This window comes from Aquila chrysaetos (assembly GCF_900496995.4).
Source record: "Aquila chrysaetos chrysaetos chromosome W unlocalized genomic scaffold, bAquChr1.4 W_unloc_8, whole genome shotgun sequence".
Lineage (NCBI taxonomy): Eukaryota > Metazoa > Chordata > Aves > Accipitriformes > Accipitridae > Aquila > Aquila chrysaetos.
The window spans coordinates 190,076-204,983 of record NW_024470328.1 but is presented as its reverse complement, the minus strand read 5'-3'; the positions used below and the strand labels follow the sequence as shown (position 1 = coordinate 204,983).

General features: G+C 49.2%; 1 pseudogene; it reads right to left on the bottom strand.

Moving 5' to 3' along the window:
* Positions 1–7,772: 7,772 nt before the first annotated feature.
* Positions 7,773–11,825, bottom strand: LOC115338016 (annotated as a pseudogene).
* Between the last annotated feature and the right edge of the window lie 3,083 nt (positions 11,826–14,908).

The window sequence follows — 14,908 nt, the reverse complement described above, 5'->3', positions numbered from 1 at the left end:
ACAAAATTCTGGGTATCACATGGGATTTACATACCCCATGGAGGCCACAATCCAGTGGGAAAGTAGAAAGAATGAATCAAACCTTTAAAAGACAAATAAGCAAAATTTGTCAAGAGACTAATTTAAAATGACCTCAAACACTTCCATTGACATTATTACGAATCAGAATACAGCCAAAGAGTGGAACCTCAGTCAGTCCTTATGAATTATTGTATGGGAAACCTTATGAATCTCCAGAACCAAACCCGAACATGCAGGTAAAAGGAAAACAAGATGTGTATAACTATTTGCTTTCCTTAGGAAAAACTTTGACTGCAATTCGGAGAGCAGTGGTGTAGAATAGACCATTATCCCCTGGAAGTTCCGGTGCATAACTTACAACCAGGAGACTATGTCTATGTGAAAACGTGGACTTCCGAACCCTGCAGGAACATTGAAAAAGAACCTTCCAGATACTGTTAACCACCTTTACAGCTATTAGAATTACAAAATCAGATGTTTGGATATACTACATTCAAGTGAAGAAAACACCTACTCAATGAAAAATTAGCCGGGATCCAAAAACTTTAAAACTGACTCTGAAACATGTCTAATTTTTCATATCTCTTTGTGTTTGTTCTTTTTATATTAGTTCAGCAGATAATGATAATAGAAACCTGGACTGATTTGATAATCAGGAACAAAAAGACAAGTAGAAACAAAACAATTGATTAGCATTCCTGAAAAAAATGTCTGAAGAAACAATTTACCAATAGAATTACAGTAAATTGCATGATCATGAGAAAGGTTCCAATTGTTTCACCAGAATACAGTCCACCACCAGTATATGCCGAAACAAATATTGACTCTCAGAATAATAATAAATAAATATTAGATAGATGATGTGAAAGTATTGAAATAATTTTCAACACTTTCAAAGGGGGGAAATGTTACTGATTTGTCATTAATTTGTTATTAGTTAGAATTAATCATATTTAGTTTTAATATTTTAGCAAAATCATATGTATGTTGTATTTTATATATTTAACCACCAACCAGTGTCTGCTGTAAAATCCCCTGTATAGCCCCGTATCAAGGCCGGAGAAATTGACTAAAATCATCTAGTAGAAACATTTAGAACTTAAATAACAAGATAAAGAAATACCTGACAACGGGGTGGTGTAAGAGTTGTCAGTACGTTACCTGACAACGGCCTGTTTGGAACGCAGCGGCCGATCCCCAAAGATAGAATGTGCAGTACAAAGCTCCTGGAAGGTCCCTGGCTAGAGCCGTTAGAGATAACTGCATAGCTACTGTCAAAAAGGATGGATTGCACCTGTTGCCATAACATCGATGAAGAAATCATAAACTCTAGACGAACTTTGCTTCATTATAATACCAAAACACACCTCCTGGTCAAAAGCTACCCACCTCCAAGACTTACCACGCCTCGGAGAGACCTTCACTACGCCTGCGTAAAAGATATTCACATATGCTAATGATTTCCCAAAAATCTAATGAATATGTATAACTTTTCTTGGAAATCTAATGAATATGTATCGATAAGTCTTAATATAAGGTGTATTGTTTTGAAGACAGGGGTGCGTGGTTCGTGAGAGGACTCGCCCGCGCACCCGGCCGTCAATAAAGAAGTGTCTGCTTATCTACACTAAATTGGTGTTGATAAGTTCTTCATTCCGAGCTTTTCGGTAACAACAGGAGTCTGTATCATCACGGGAACAAAGGCCGTGGCACTTTGGCTTCACTGAAACTCAGGCAAACCTCCCACTGACTTCAAAACCTAAACCAGATTTTTACCACCAGCCTTTGATTCCCAGCTTGTGTCTCATAGAAATAAATTTTCCTCGCACCTTCATAGACAGAGGACTAAAATAGAGCTCTGTTTTACTTTGAGGCATGTGACGTGGACTGCTGGATGGTTTTGGAAGTGAATGGCGATTGGGAAACACAGCGTGGTAGCTTGAATTACTGGGACACATAACAAAGAGAGGATGAGTTTACAGAGGAACGTGACAGCCTTACAAAGTATCCATGGATCTGCTATTGTAATGTTGATGTCCCACGAACTGAGGACAGGCAATGAGTCCAATGCATTCAATGCTGCCGTTGCTCAGTGTGGCTAGTGGGTTTGCTGGTCATTACGTGTGGTTACTTCTGACTATCAGCTACCTAAAGAGACAAGTAAATATGTGCTGCGTCTCCTGGTTGAGACCTTACCGGCCCTATCTCCTCCCAGTGCTCGCTCACACCACCAGGAAAAATGCTGGTCTTCTCGTTATGCAGAAATAAATAAATACCTGTCCTGTTATCTGTCACTTCTGATAGTTGTGGGCACCTACAGGGCAACAAAACAGGGGTGCCGGAGCCTGTTGATCCAAAATATGCCCATCTTCATTATGAGTCTGTCCCTGCTAGCAGAGGTACCAGCTTTTCCCTCTGCTATATGGGGCACTCGCATTCTTGAAGAGATGCCACTCACTCCAGTAGCTGACACCACAGGGCAGGGGCCCCCACAGCCCCGGTCTGACCCCAGTACCTGGCACCAGTTTTCACTCTCACACTCACGGGTCTCACTGGCAGCTGGCGCTTGGTCCTTGCATCACACACGCACACACATGTGACAGAGTGAGCATACTCAGAGATATTAAACAAAATATTTAATACGAAGATAGAAGAAGACAGGACAGACTGCAGTGATCAGGCACAGGGCTCAGCCAGACAAGTGCACTGACTGGCCCCATTTTACCATCGAATTATGGAATCATAGAATCTTTGAATAGTTTGTGTTGGAAGGGTCCTTTAAAGGTGTCCTAGTTTCAGCTGGGATAGAGTTAACTGTCTTCCTAGTAGCTGGTACGGTGCTATGTTTTGAGTTCAGTATGTGAAGAATGTTGATAACACTGATGTTTTCAGTTGTTGCTAGTAGTGTTTAGACTAATGTCAAGGATTTTTCACCTTCTCATGCCCAGCCAGCGAGAAAGCTGGAGGGGCACAAGAAGTTGGCACAGGACACAGCCAGGGCAGCTGACCCAAACTGGCCAACAGGGTATTCCATACCATGGGACGTCCCATCTAGTATAGGAACTGGGAAGTGGGGGCGGGGAATCGCCGCTCTGGAGACTAGCTGGGTGCTGATCCCCGGGTGGTGAGCAATTGCATTGCACATCATTTGTACATTCCAATCCTTTCATTATTGCTGTTGCAATTTATTAGTGTTATCATTATCATTATTAGTTTCTTCTTCTCTGTTCTGTTAAACTGTTCCTATCTCAACCCGTGGGTTTTGCTTCTTTTTCCCAATTTTCTCCCCCATCCCACTGGGTGGGGGGGGGAGTGAGTGAGCAGCTGCGTGGTGTTTAGTTGCTGGCTGGGGTTAAACCACGACAGTCCATTTTGGCACCCAACGTAGGGCCCGAAGGGTTGAGATAATGACAAACCTGACCAGAGCTCGTTAAAACAAATTTGTTATAAGCATTCATTATATTGGTCTAATAGTCCCTGGTCATTATGTTGATTTATGTGTTCTTAGAGTTGTTGCTCTGGTTTTTAAAGTTCTGTTATGTATCACCTCGCTTGCTGTAGGTAGTCCCTCTTCTGCTGCTTATCATCCGTGGGAGGTGGATTAAGGTTTTTGCTTTGATGTATTGTATAACACTGGTTTACGGTATGATAAAGTCATCGGTTGTGGGATTAATCCAGTACTTGCACTCAGCATTGTCAGCTTTATACTGCGGGAGCCATCTGTGGGAAACTATTAATAATTATACCATTTACCTTTCCTCCTTGGAAAACCAGTCTATGAGTGGAATACCTTTCTTCCCCTCTCCTTTTTCCTTCAGTCCAGTTACAATGGTGTTTGGGAATTTTGTAAAATTTGAATACTCTTGGGATGTTGATACCAGCACGGTCCTAGCCCTACTGCTGGGAATTAGCATGCTCCTGAATGTGGTTCAGCTCTTGTTTAAGGTTAAACAACTATTCAAGAAGATCACCCAGAGGTCTGCCCCGAGGCTGGATAATTATGCATGGCAGGGTGTGTGGGGTAGTATGGGCAAGTACCTAGAGAAGTGGGCACCTCCAGTGTTTTGGAAATTCACCCCTGAACAAGTGCAGAATCCAGAAGAACTAGTAAAATATTTGGAAAAGGGGTTGGGGCCCTGGCCCCTGCCTGGCCCATGCCTATCCAGCCCTGTTCGACACAACTCAGCACCCTCAAGGGGAAGAGAAGGTCTCTGGATCTAACCACAAAACAATGAGCACTGCGGTCACCCAAACCCTGGCAATGGGCGCTGCGGCCCCTCCAGCCCCGGCGACGAGCATTGCAGCCACCCAGACCTTGGTGACAGGCACCGTGACCCCTCCAGCCCTGGCAATGAGAACTGTGGCTACCCAAACCTCAGCAACGGGCACTGCAGCCCCTCCAGCCGCGGCAACGAGCACAGCAGCTACCCAAACCTTGGTGACAGACGCTGCGGTTATCCAAAACCCGGCAAGCGATACTGCAACTGAACCAGCGGATCAACCTGCACCAGTATCAGTTGCCCCCATACAGAAAAAGAAATATACAAAAAAATCAGCTCGCTTAGCAAAGGATGAAGATGAACCAGGGTAATCACGGGAACAGGAGGAAGAGGCAGAACCAGAGGTAATAACCCGGTCCCTATCCTTGAGTGAGCTGTGGGATATGCGAAAAGATTTTGGCCGCCGTATCGGTGAGCATATTATCACCTGGCTCCTCTGATGCTGGGACAATGGGGCTAATAGCTTGGAATTAGAAGGTAGGGAAGCCAAGCAGCTGGGATCGCTTGCCAGGGAAGGTGGCATTGACAAGGCAATTGGAAGAGGAACACAAGCCCTCAGCCTCTGGAGGGTGACCCCTGTCAAGTGTGAAGGAAAGGTACCCCTTTAAGGAAGATGTTAGATGTCAATCAAGCAAGTGGACCACCATGGAAAAAGATATCCAATATCTGAGGGAATTAGCTGCGCTAGAGACGATTCATCATGACCCGGAGAACCCACAATTACCCAAAGATCCAGACGAAGTCCAATGCACACGACCCATGTGGTGGAAATTTGTACGGAGCGCACCATCGTCCTATGCCAACTCACTGGCGATAATGACCTGGAAAGACGAAGAGGCACCGACAGTGGATGAAGTGGCTCGCCAACTCCGTCAATATGAAGAAAATCTCTCCTCCTCCCTACAAGCCTGCATTTCAGCTGTGGAGAAGCTGTCCGAGGATTTCCAGCAATTCAAAGAGTCGTATTGCCCACCTGTAAGGACCAATGTCTCAGCTATTAGGAGTGAGCGCTCCTCTGCCCAAGAGAGAGAATATAGAAGGTACACACCGCGAGGTGCCCTGTGGTTTTACCTATGTGATCATGGAGAGGACATGAGGAAATGGGATGGAAAACCTACCTCAGCCCTAAATGCACGGGTACGTGAGCTGCGAGGAAAAAACACCACAAAAGGGGATTCTACTAGGAAAAATGCAGCTCCAGTTTTCAAAGATAGTGGAAGGGCTGATCTTATTTCTGATCCTCTTGAAGGGACTTCTGAGCCAATTTTACGAGAAGTGAATACCGGATACTCTGGCCAGAATTAGAGGGGCCCTGCCTCCAGCCAGGTGGAGGAAAGGGATAACCGGGTCTACTGGACCGTGTGGATTCGATGGCCTGGCACGTTAGACCCACAGGAGTATAAGGCTCTAGTAGACACCGGCGCACAGTGCACTCTAATGCCATCAAGTTATAAAGGGGCAGAACCCATTTGTATTTCTGGTGTGACAGGGGGATCCCAAGAGTTAACTGCATTGGAAGCTGAAGTAAGCCTAACTGGGAATGAATGGCAGAAACACCCCATTGTGACTGGTCCGGAGGCTCCGTGTATCCTTGGCATAGACTATCTCAGGAGAGGGTATTTTAAGGACCCGAAGGGGTATCGATGGGCTTTTGGTACAGCTGCCTTGGAGACGGAGGGCACTGAACAACTGTCTACCCTGCCTGGTCTCCCTCGAGACCCTTCGGTTGTGGGGTTGCTGAGGGTTGAAGAACAACAGGTGCTAATTCCTACCACGACAGTGCACTGGCGGCAATATCGCACCAACCGAGACTCTCTGATTCCCATCCACAAGTTGATTCGCCAACTGGAGAGCCAAGGAGTGATCAGCAATACTCACTCACCCTTTAATAGTCCCATATGGCCAGTGCGAAAGTCTAACGGGGAGTGGAGACTAACAGTTGACTATCGTGGCCTGAATGAAGTTATGCCACTGCCTAGTGCTGCCGTTCCAGATATGCTAGAACTTCAATACGAACTAGAGTCAAAGGCAGCCAAGTGGTATGCTACAATTGATATTGCTAATGTGTTTTTCTCAATCTCTCTGGCAGCAGAGTGTCGTCCACAATTTGCCTTTACTTGGAGGGGTGTCCACTACACTTGGAATCAATTGCCCCAGGGGTGGAAACACAGCCCCACCATTTGCCATGGACTAATCCAGACTGCACTGGAAAAAGGTGAAGCTCCGGAACACCTGCAATACATTGATGACATCATCGTATGGGGCAACACGGCAGAAGAAGTCTTTGAGAAAGGGAAGAAAATAATCCAAATCCTTCTGAAAGCCGGTTTTGCCATAAAAGAAAGTAAGGTCAAGGGACCTGCACAGGGGATCCAGTTTTTAGGAATAAAATGGCAAGATGGACGTCATCAGATCCCAATGGATGTGATCAACAAAATAGCAGCTATGTCCCCACTGACTAATAAAAAGGAAACACAGGCTTTCTTAGGTGTTGTGGGTTTTTGGAGAATGCATATTCCAAATTACAGTCTGATTGTAAGCCCTCTCTATCAAGTGACCCGGAAGAAGAATGATTTAAAATGGGGCCCTGAGCAACAACAAGCCTTTGAACAAATTAAGCAGGAGATTGTTCATGCAGTAGCCCTTGGAACAGTCCGGGCAGGACAAGATGTTAAAAATGTGCTCTATACTGCAGCTGGGGAGAATGGCCCTACCTGGAGCCTCTGGCAGAAAGCACCCAGGGAGACCCGAGGTCGACCCGTGGGGTTTTGGAGTTGAGGATATCAAGGATCTGAGGCTCGCTATACTCCAACTGAAAAAGAGATCTTGGCAGCACATGAAGGAGTTCGAGCTGCCTCAGAAGTGGTTGGTACTGAAACACAGCTCCTCTTAGCACCCCGACTGCCAGTGCTGGGCTGGGTGTTCAAAGGGAGGGTCTCCTCTACACATCACGCAACTGAGGCCACGTGGAGTAAGTGGATTGCACTGATCACACAACGGGCTCGCATAGGAAACCCCAGTCACCCAGGAATTTTAGAAGTGATCATGGACTGGCCAGAAGGCCAAGATTTTGGAATGTCACCAGAGGAGGAGGTGACGCGTGCTGAAGAAGCCCCGCTGTATAATAAACTGCCAGAAAATGAGAGGCAATATGCTCTGTTCACTGATGGGTCCGGTCGCATTGTGGGAAAGCATCGGAGGTGGAAGGCTGCTGTATGGAGTCCTACATGACAAGTTGCAGAAACTGCTGAAGGAGAAGGTGAATCGAGTCAGTTTGCAGAGGTGAAAGCCATCCAGCTAGCGTTAGACATTGCTGAAAGAGAAAAGTGGCCAGTGGTCTATCTCTATACTGACTCATGGATGGCGGCAAATGCCCTGTGGGGGTGGTTACAGCAATGGAAGCAGAGCAACTGGCAGCGCAGAGGTAAACCTATTTGGGCTGCCGCACTGTGGCAAGATATTGTGTCCCGGCTAGAAAATCTGGTTGTAAAAGTACGTCATGTAGCTGCTCACACACCCAAGAGTCGGGCCACTGAAGAACATGAAAATAACCAACAGGTGGATCAGGCTGCCAAGATTGAAGTGGCTCAGGTGGACCTGGACTGGCAACATAAAGGTGAGCTATTTATGGCTTGATGGGCCCATGATGCTTCAGGCCATCAGGGAAGAGATACAACATATAGATGGGCTCGTGACCGAGGGGTGGACTTGACCATGGACACTATTGCACAGGTTATCCATGAATGTGAAACGTGCTGCAATTAAGCAAGCCAAACGGTTAAAGCCCCTGTGGTATGGAAGGCGATGGCTGAAATATAAATATGGGGAAGCCTGGCAGATTGACTAGATCACACTCCCACAAACTCGCCAAGGCAAGCGCCACGTGCTTACAATGGTGGAAGCAACCACTGGATGGCTGGAAACATGTCCCGTACCCAATACCACCACCTAGAACACTACCGTGAGCCTTGAAAACCAAGTCTTATGGTGACACAGCACACTGCAGGACTGTGACTGTGCTGCCAGAGCACTCAGCCCTTACACCAAGCCAGGGGCTCAGAAGGACAGTGTGGAAGTGGAAAGAGAGCAGCTCTGGGAAGACCAAGCGCTGGTGCTCCCTGGCAGTGCTGCTGTGCTGAGACTCTTTTTCCCTTCCCCTCTTGTCCTGGTTTCAGCTGGGATAGAGTTAATTGTATTCCTAGTGGCTGGTATACTGCTATGTTTTTGAGTTAGGTATGAGAAGAATGTCGGTAACACTGATGTTTTCAGTTGTTGCTAAGTAATGTTAAGTCTAAAGTTAAGGATTTTTCAGCTTCTGATGACCAGCCAGCAAGAAAGCTGGAGGGACACAAGACGTTGGGAGGGGACACAGCCGGGAGCAATTGTCCCAAAGTGGCCAACAGGGTATTCCATAGCATGTGACATCACATCTAGTATATAAACTGGGGGGAGTGGGGGCCGGGGATCGCCGCTCAGGCACGGACTGGGTGTTGATCAGCAGGTGGTGAGCAATTGCACTGTGCATCATTTGCATATTCCAATCCTTTTATTATTGCTGTTGTCATTCTATTAGTGTTATCATTATCATTATTAGTTTCTTCTTTTCTGTTCTACTAAACAGTTTCTATTGCCAATCCACGAGTTTTACTTCTTTTCCCGATTTTCTCCCCCAACCCACTGGGTGTTGGGGGAGAGAGTGAGCGGCTGCGTGGTGCTTAGTTGCTGGCTGGGGTTAAACCACGACAGCCTGTAATGAGTTACATTATGAATGCTCTGCAAAAGAAAACAGGCAGTTAATTGCTTCTGAAAAGCACCGTCTCATCATTTTCTGCAGGGCATCCTTGAGCTCCTTGTTCCTCATGCTGTAGAGGAGGGGGTTCACAGCTGGAGGCACCACCGAGTACAGAACTGCCACCACCAGATCCAGGGATGGGGAGGTGATGGAGGGGGGGCCTCAGGTAGGCAACTACACCAGTGCGGACAAAGAGGGAAACCACGGCCAGGTGAGGGAGGCACGTGGAAAAGGCTTTGTGGCGTCCCTGCTCAGAGGGGATCCTCAGCACAGCCCTGAAGATCTGCACATAGGAGAAAAGAATGAAAACAAAACAACCAAATTCCAAACAGGCACTAAGCACAAGAAGCCCAACTTCCCTGAGGTAGGCATCTGAGCAGGAGAGCTTGAGGATGTGGGGGATTTCACAGAAGAACTGGCCCACAACATTGCCCTGACAGAGTGGTAGTGAAAATGTATTGGCTGTGTGCAGCACAGCATAGAGAAACCCACTGCCCCAGGCAGCTGCTGCCATGTGGACACAAGCTCTGCTGCCCAGGAGGGTCCCGTAGTGCAGGGGTCTGCAGATGGCAACATAGCGGTCATAGGCCATGATGGTGAGGACAGAGAATATTCCTGTTGTGATCAGAAGAGACAAGAAAAAGACCTGTGCAGCACATCCCCAGTAGGAAATGGCCCTGCTGTCCCACAGGGAATTGGCCATGGATTGGGGAACAGTGGTGGAGATGGAGCCCAGGTCAAGGAGGGAGAGGTTGAGGAGGAAGAAGTACATGGGGGTGTGGAGGCGGTGGTCACAGGCTACAGTGGTGATGATGAGGCCATTGCCCAGGAGGGCAGCCAGGTAGATGCCCAGGAAGAGCCAGAAGTGCAAGAGCTGCAGCTGCCATGTGTCTGCAAATGCCAGGAGGAGGAACTCAGTGATGGAGCTGCTGTTGGACATTAGCTTCTTCTGGGCATGAGGCACTGTTCAAGAGGGAAAGACAGTGACAAGTTAGAAGAGAATTCTCTGAGCTAAACCTAACGTATTTCTCATAGAAACCCCACCGAAGCTGCCTCTCATATTTCAGGAAGACCTTTGGCAGGTTGCTTTCATGAGCTACGCTTGGTGCTGGCTGAGGGCGCACTGGGAGCAGCAGGCTCTGCTGTGGGCTCTGGGGGAGTCAGTCCTGCCCTACACCACGAGGTAAATAGCAACACTGGGTGATCTTCAATTAAGACCACTCGTCATATCAAAGAGCTTTTCAGCATTGTCACTCCCAATTCAACCATAAACTGGAGAAGACCAGAGGGGATTTTGTTTTGAGTACTTTGTTCTGCTTTTCTCACCACACTTAAGGAGTGCTTTTGGCAGGGAAAGAAACGAATGACCTAAAGATGGGCTGTCCTGACAGCAGAGTTTTGTCATTTTTATCACTTGGAGCCTGGGGAGCAGGAGGGGATTGGGACACTTTACAGTCAGGGACAAATCTCTGAAGTGCATCTGAATCCTCCCCCCCCCCCCCCCCATTCCACTCCAGTGACAAGAACAAGAGGAGCAGGGACAGAAGGATTAAAATGGACAAACACTACAGACTTGCTGCCAACGGAGACAGGACAGGGACAGATGGTAGGGCGTTTGATAATTTCTTCCTACTACAGGGCTGAGGCCACTAAGAAGGTGACTGAGTCACCATGGCCATAAGGGCTCTGCTGGGTGGGAGAAAAGACCACAGGTTTTCTCTGGTGATGGCAGGGAGTTGCCTGAATCCCCCTCCCATGGCATTTCTGGGAGCAGCTCCCTCTCACTCCCTGCCCCTGTCTCTGATGCCTGGAGCTGTCCCTGCCGGCAGCTGCTTCTCCATCTGCTTGTGTCCTCCCTGTCCCTGCTCACAGACCCCATTCCACCCGCTGTGTGCTCAGCTCTGCCCTGCAGACCCCTCCTGGCAGCCGGGCACTGCCCAGGGGCATCTCTGTGTGTGCAGGGGCTAAGGAGCGCCTCAGGCAAGTCCTAAGGACAATGGGGGTCTCAGTACCTTCTCCAGAGGGGAGAAATAAATTCTAGTCTCACACTGTCCACCAAGATGATAAAAATTCAAATATCCCTTACCTTTCAGGAGAATGCTGCCTTGATGTTCTTCCTGAAAGTGCCCTCGGAAATGACCAGCGCTGAGCTGGAGCTGTGAGCAAACCTGACGCACGCAGCACGCTCTCGACAGCAGAAGCACGCTGCTCTGCCCTTCCAGGGGTCATTTCTTTCACCCACACCTTCTCCCCACACTGTCACGGGGAGTTCCCTGCGCAGGCTGAGTGCTGAGCCTGGCAGGCAGCAAAGTCCCTGCTCCACCACTCAGCCCCTGAAACACCAGGACCCTGCTCTGAAGGACAGCCCTGGGCACCCCTGGATGCACACCTGGCTTCACACCCCTGCAGATGGTGCCAGGAGAAGGCAGCCCTCATGCCCTGTCCCTCTGACAGTGCAGCAGGGAAGCCCTGCTCTGGAGCACATCCTTCTCCTCTACACCAGAGAAACGAAGACAGTCCCCCTGCCAGATCCCATACACTGTCAGATGTGCCAGTGTTCGGAGATCCCTGCAGGAACTGAAGCTCTATTGCCCTGCACCCAGAGACTTACCATGCAGAGGGCTGTGAAGATTTCTCCCGCAGTGAGCTCTCAGCATCCTCCCACTCCACACTGCCTTTAAGCTCTCTCTGCCTTGCAGGTCTCCTCTCGATGCCTGCAGGCAGTGCCCCCAACCCTGCTCCTGGGCAGAGCTGTCTCTCTGCAGCGCTGCCTGCTTGCCAGGAGCTCCCTCTGTCCCAAGAGCCCAGCCCAGCTCAGCAGCAGAGGACCAGCCCAAGGCAGCACTTTCTCTGCCCCCTCTGGGCTCCCTCCAGGTGTCCCTGGGGCTCCAGGGGAACCTGCTGGCAAACAGGCTGAAGCAATCACTGATGTTCCCTCCCGCACCTGGGGAGAGACATTGCTTTCCAGCAGGGTCATTGCTCTGCTGAGAGACAGACTTAGGTCCACGAATCAACTTTTCTGAGAATCATAGAATCACTGAGGTTGGAAAAGACCCTTAACACCATCAACTCCAACCATGAACCTAACACTAGCAAGTCCACCACTAAACCGTGTCCCTAAACACCATGTCTTTGAAATACCTCCAAGGAGGGTGACTCAACCACTTCCCTGGGCAGCCTCTTTCTTGTGCCGTCATTGGGCAGGGCACTCAGTGACAGGCAGGGATCTCCTTTAGCCCTGCTGAGGGAAGGGAGCCAGCTGAGTCCATGTGGAGGCATCTCATCCTGGGTCTGTAGTCCTGGGGCTGGAAGGGGACTCCGCTCCCTCCCATGCCCACCACAATCACACAGGAGGTGGGATTCCTCTTGCCTCAGTGCAGGTCTGCATTAAATAGGCACCTGCATGTCAGCTCCTTGTCTCAGCTCCCATGCTAAGTAATGGTGATGGAGGCCAGGAGTGAGCTGTTCAGATGCAAATGTCTGGTGACATTGGAGGTGCCAGAGGTGGTCAAAGAGATGTGCAGGTAATCAAGACAGATAAAAGTTATGTGCAGGCAGATATCGAGACAGGACAACATCTGAGCGCCTCTTCTTGGCAGCTCCTGGGAATTTCCTTTGGCCAACCGAAATGACAGCTGATGCCCAAATTAAGAGCGAAGAAACCTGTCCCTCCTCACGATGTTCAGGGTGGCCTATAGAGGTATTCCTGCAATGGAATGGAGTCATGTGCCATAGGGAGAGCTCTTCTCCATCGTTTTGCATTTACTAGGTCTTGACTGACAATATTGGTAGTTGTCTCATGTTCAGCCTCAACTTGGGTTACCGAACTCAGACCAGCTACTCAATTCAAGGTTCAGATCCAGGCCCACATGTAGCGTTGCTACATATCAAGGTGCCGCGATTAGATCACTGGTCGGCCCGGACCAGGGAAGAGACAGATAACACACACAGTGTGATCGTCAACTTCCTCTGTTATTGCACAGTTAATTCCTTTTATACTAACAACGGTAGGTGGGATTACTGATAGGTCACAGGGAGGCGACAACTAGCCTTCTACCTTTCCATGACATCGTGAGATCTTCCAAACGCCGTACCCTACATCTCCCCCTCCCCATGTCTAGTTAGCTTCTATTGCTATAAACAGTTACCACTTCTATCACCTTATAATGGGTTTTCTTCTGCTAAGGGTGTGTAAGGAACATAAGCATATGCAAGCATGGCTTGCTGGACTAGTTTATTTAACAAGCTTCTAATAAACGCTAAGATACAGGGGATGAGCATACAAATAATCACTAACATACATAGACCTCCTGAAGTGAGTCTATTGTGTCGTTCACATTCAAGTTCATCGGTGGTATGCTGATGTTAAAGCTTACTGTCTGGGGCATCCAGATTTCCGCCTGTGAGCGATCTCGACTCTTCTGTTGACACTTGTTCATACACAACGTTTTCAGCTCCGTCTCTGACAGCCGGATCCCGTAAAGACACATATTGATTGGCTCTGAGAGGGATGTCATCCGGATACACATCGGGCCCCCCAATTGGTTTTGCATCCACTGCCAGAAATTCGTAGCAGATATCCAAGACGTCACAAGCCAGGAAAGGATGACAGCGATCTGATCTGTGCATACAACAGGAAAAGTAAACATGGTATCTCCTTGCTGTAGAGCTTTTTCTCGACAGCGTTGCATCAAACTATGTGTATTTTTTCCCAAATTATTAAGTAAATCGTCACAGATTAGACAGAGATATAGAGTTAGAGGGATTAGGAGGAGAAGGAGATACAGGTAGTGTAGTAAAGTCAGGTTCCGTTTTAAGTTCTGCAAACCCTGGAGAGGGAGTACCAGGCGATTGGGGTGGGGGACGGCGGCAGCACGGCAGCGGTGGAGGTAATGAGGGATATAAATCCGGTCTTTATCAGAGTCCACCCTGCCTGATGCAAAAGAATTATTATCGGAATCAGAATCCTGCTCGTTAGCGGCCTCTTTACAAACTGCCTCCTCAAAAGCAGTATCAGGTTGTACCCGCCTGCAAAACTTGTTGCAAGGCCGCCACTATCGGAGGTGCTTCCGTTATTGCTCTCTCTCCAGTACATGGCGTATCATGTTACCTAGGGACGAACCCGCTGGCAAATGAGAGACAAGCGCTGCGCTCTGTGGGTTAGCTTGAGCCCTAGCACATTCAACCACAATCGCCTCTTTAGCCGCCTCCGGAAGGTTTGCCGCCTGCACAGAAAGCTGAAGCCGATCTAAAAAGGCAGTAAACCTCTCGGCAATCCCCTGCCAAACTTTCACGCAAGGGGGGTCCGCTCTATCCATGGCCGCGACACGCCTAAGAGTGGCCAAGGCAGTTGTTGCGACCACCGTAAAGTCACGCCCGCGCATACCCTGTGCCTGTGCCTGAGGCGTTGCAAAGCGTCCCTCCGAACCACCCGCTGCAACTCTCCCACGGATACTGTGGGGGGGGGGGCACCAGGTCCCGCTGGTGCCGCCCCTACAGGAAAAACCTCCATCTCCGCCGCACCCTCCGTGCCCATGTCCGCAATCAAAGACGGACCACTCCGTGAGCCCCGCTCCACGGCCGCCCGCTCCGTCTGAGTCCGACCCGCTGTCCCCGAGGGCGCTGTCCCCGCTGTCCCCGAGGGCGCTGTCCCCGCTGTTCCCGAGGCGGCGCTGCATCCGCAGACACAGCAGCTCACACCGCCAACCAGCACGCCTTAGCCTCCCGTACCGCCACGATCACCTTCTCTGCCTTTCCCCCAACTCTGTAATCATTCAGCAGCTCCGCCCTCGGATTGGAGCAAGGACTCCCAAAT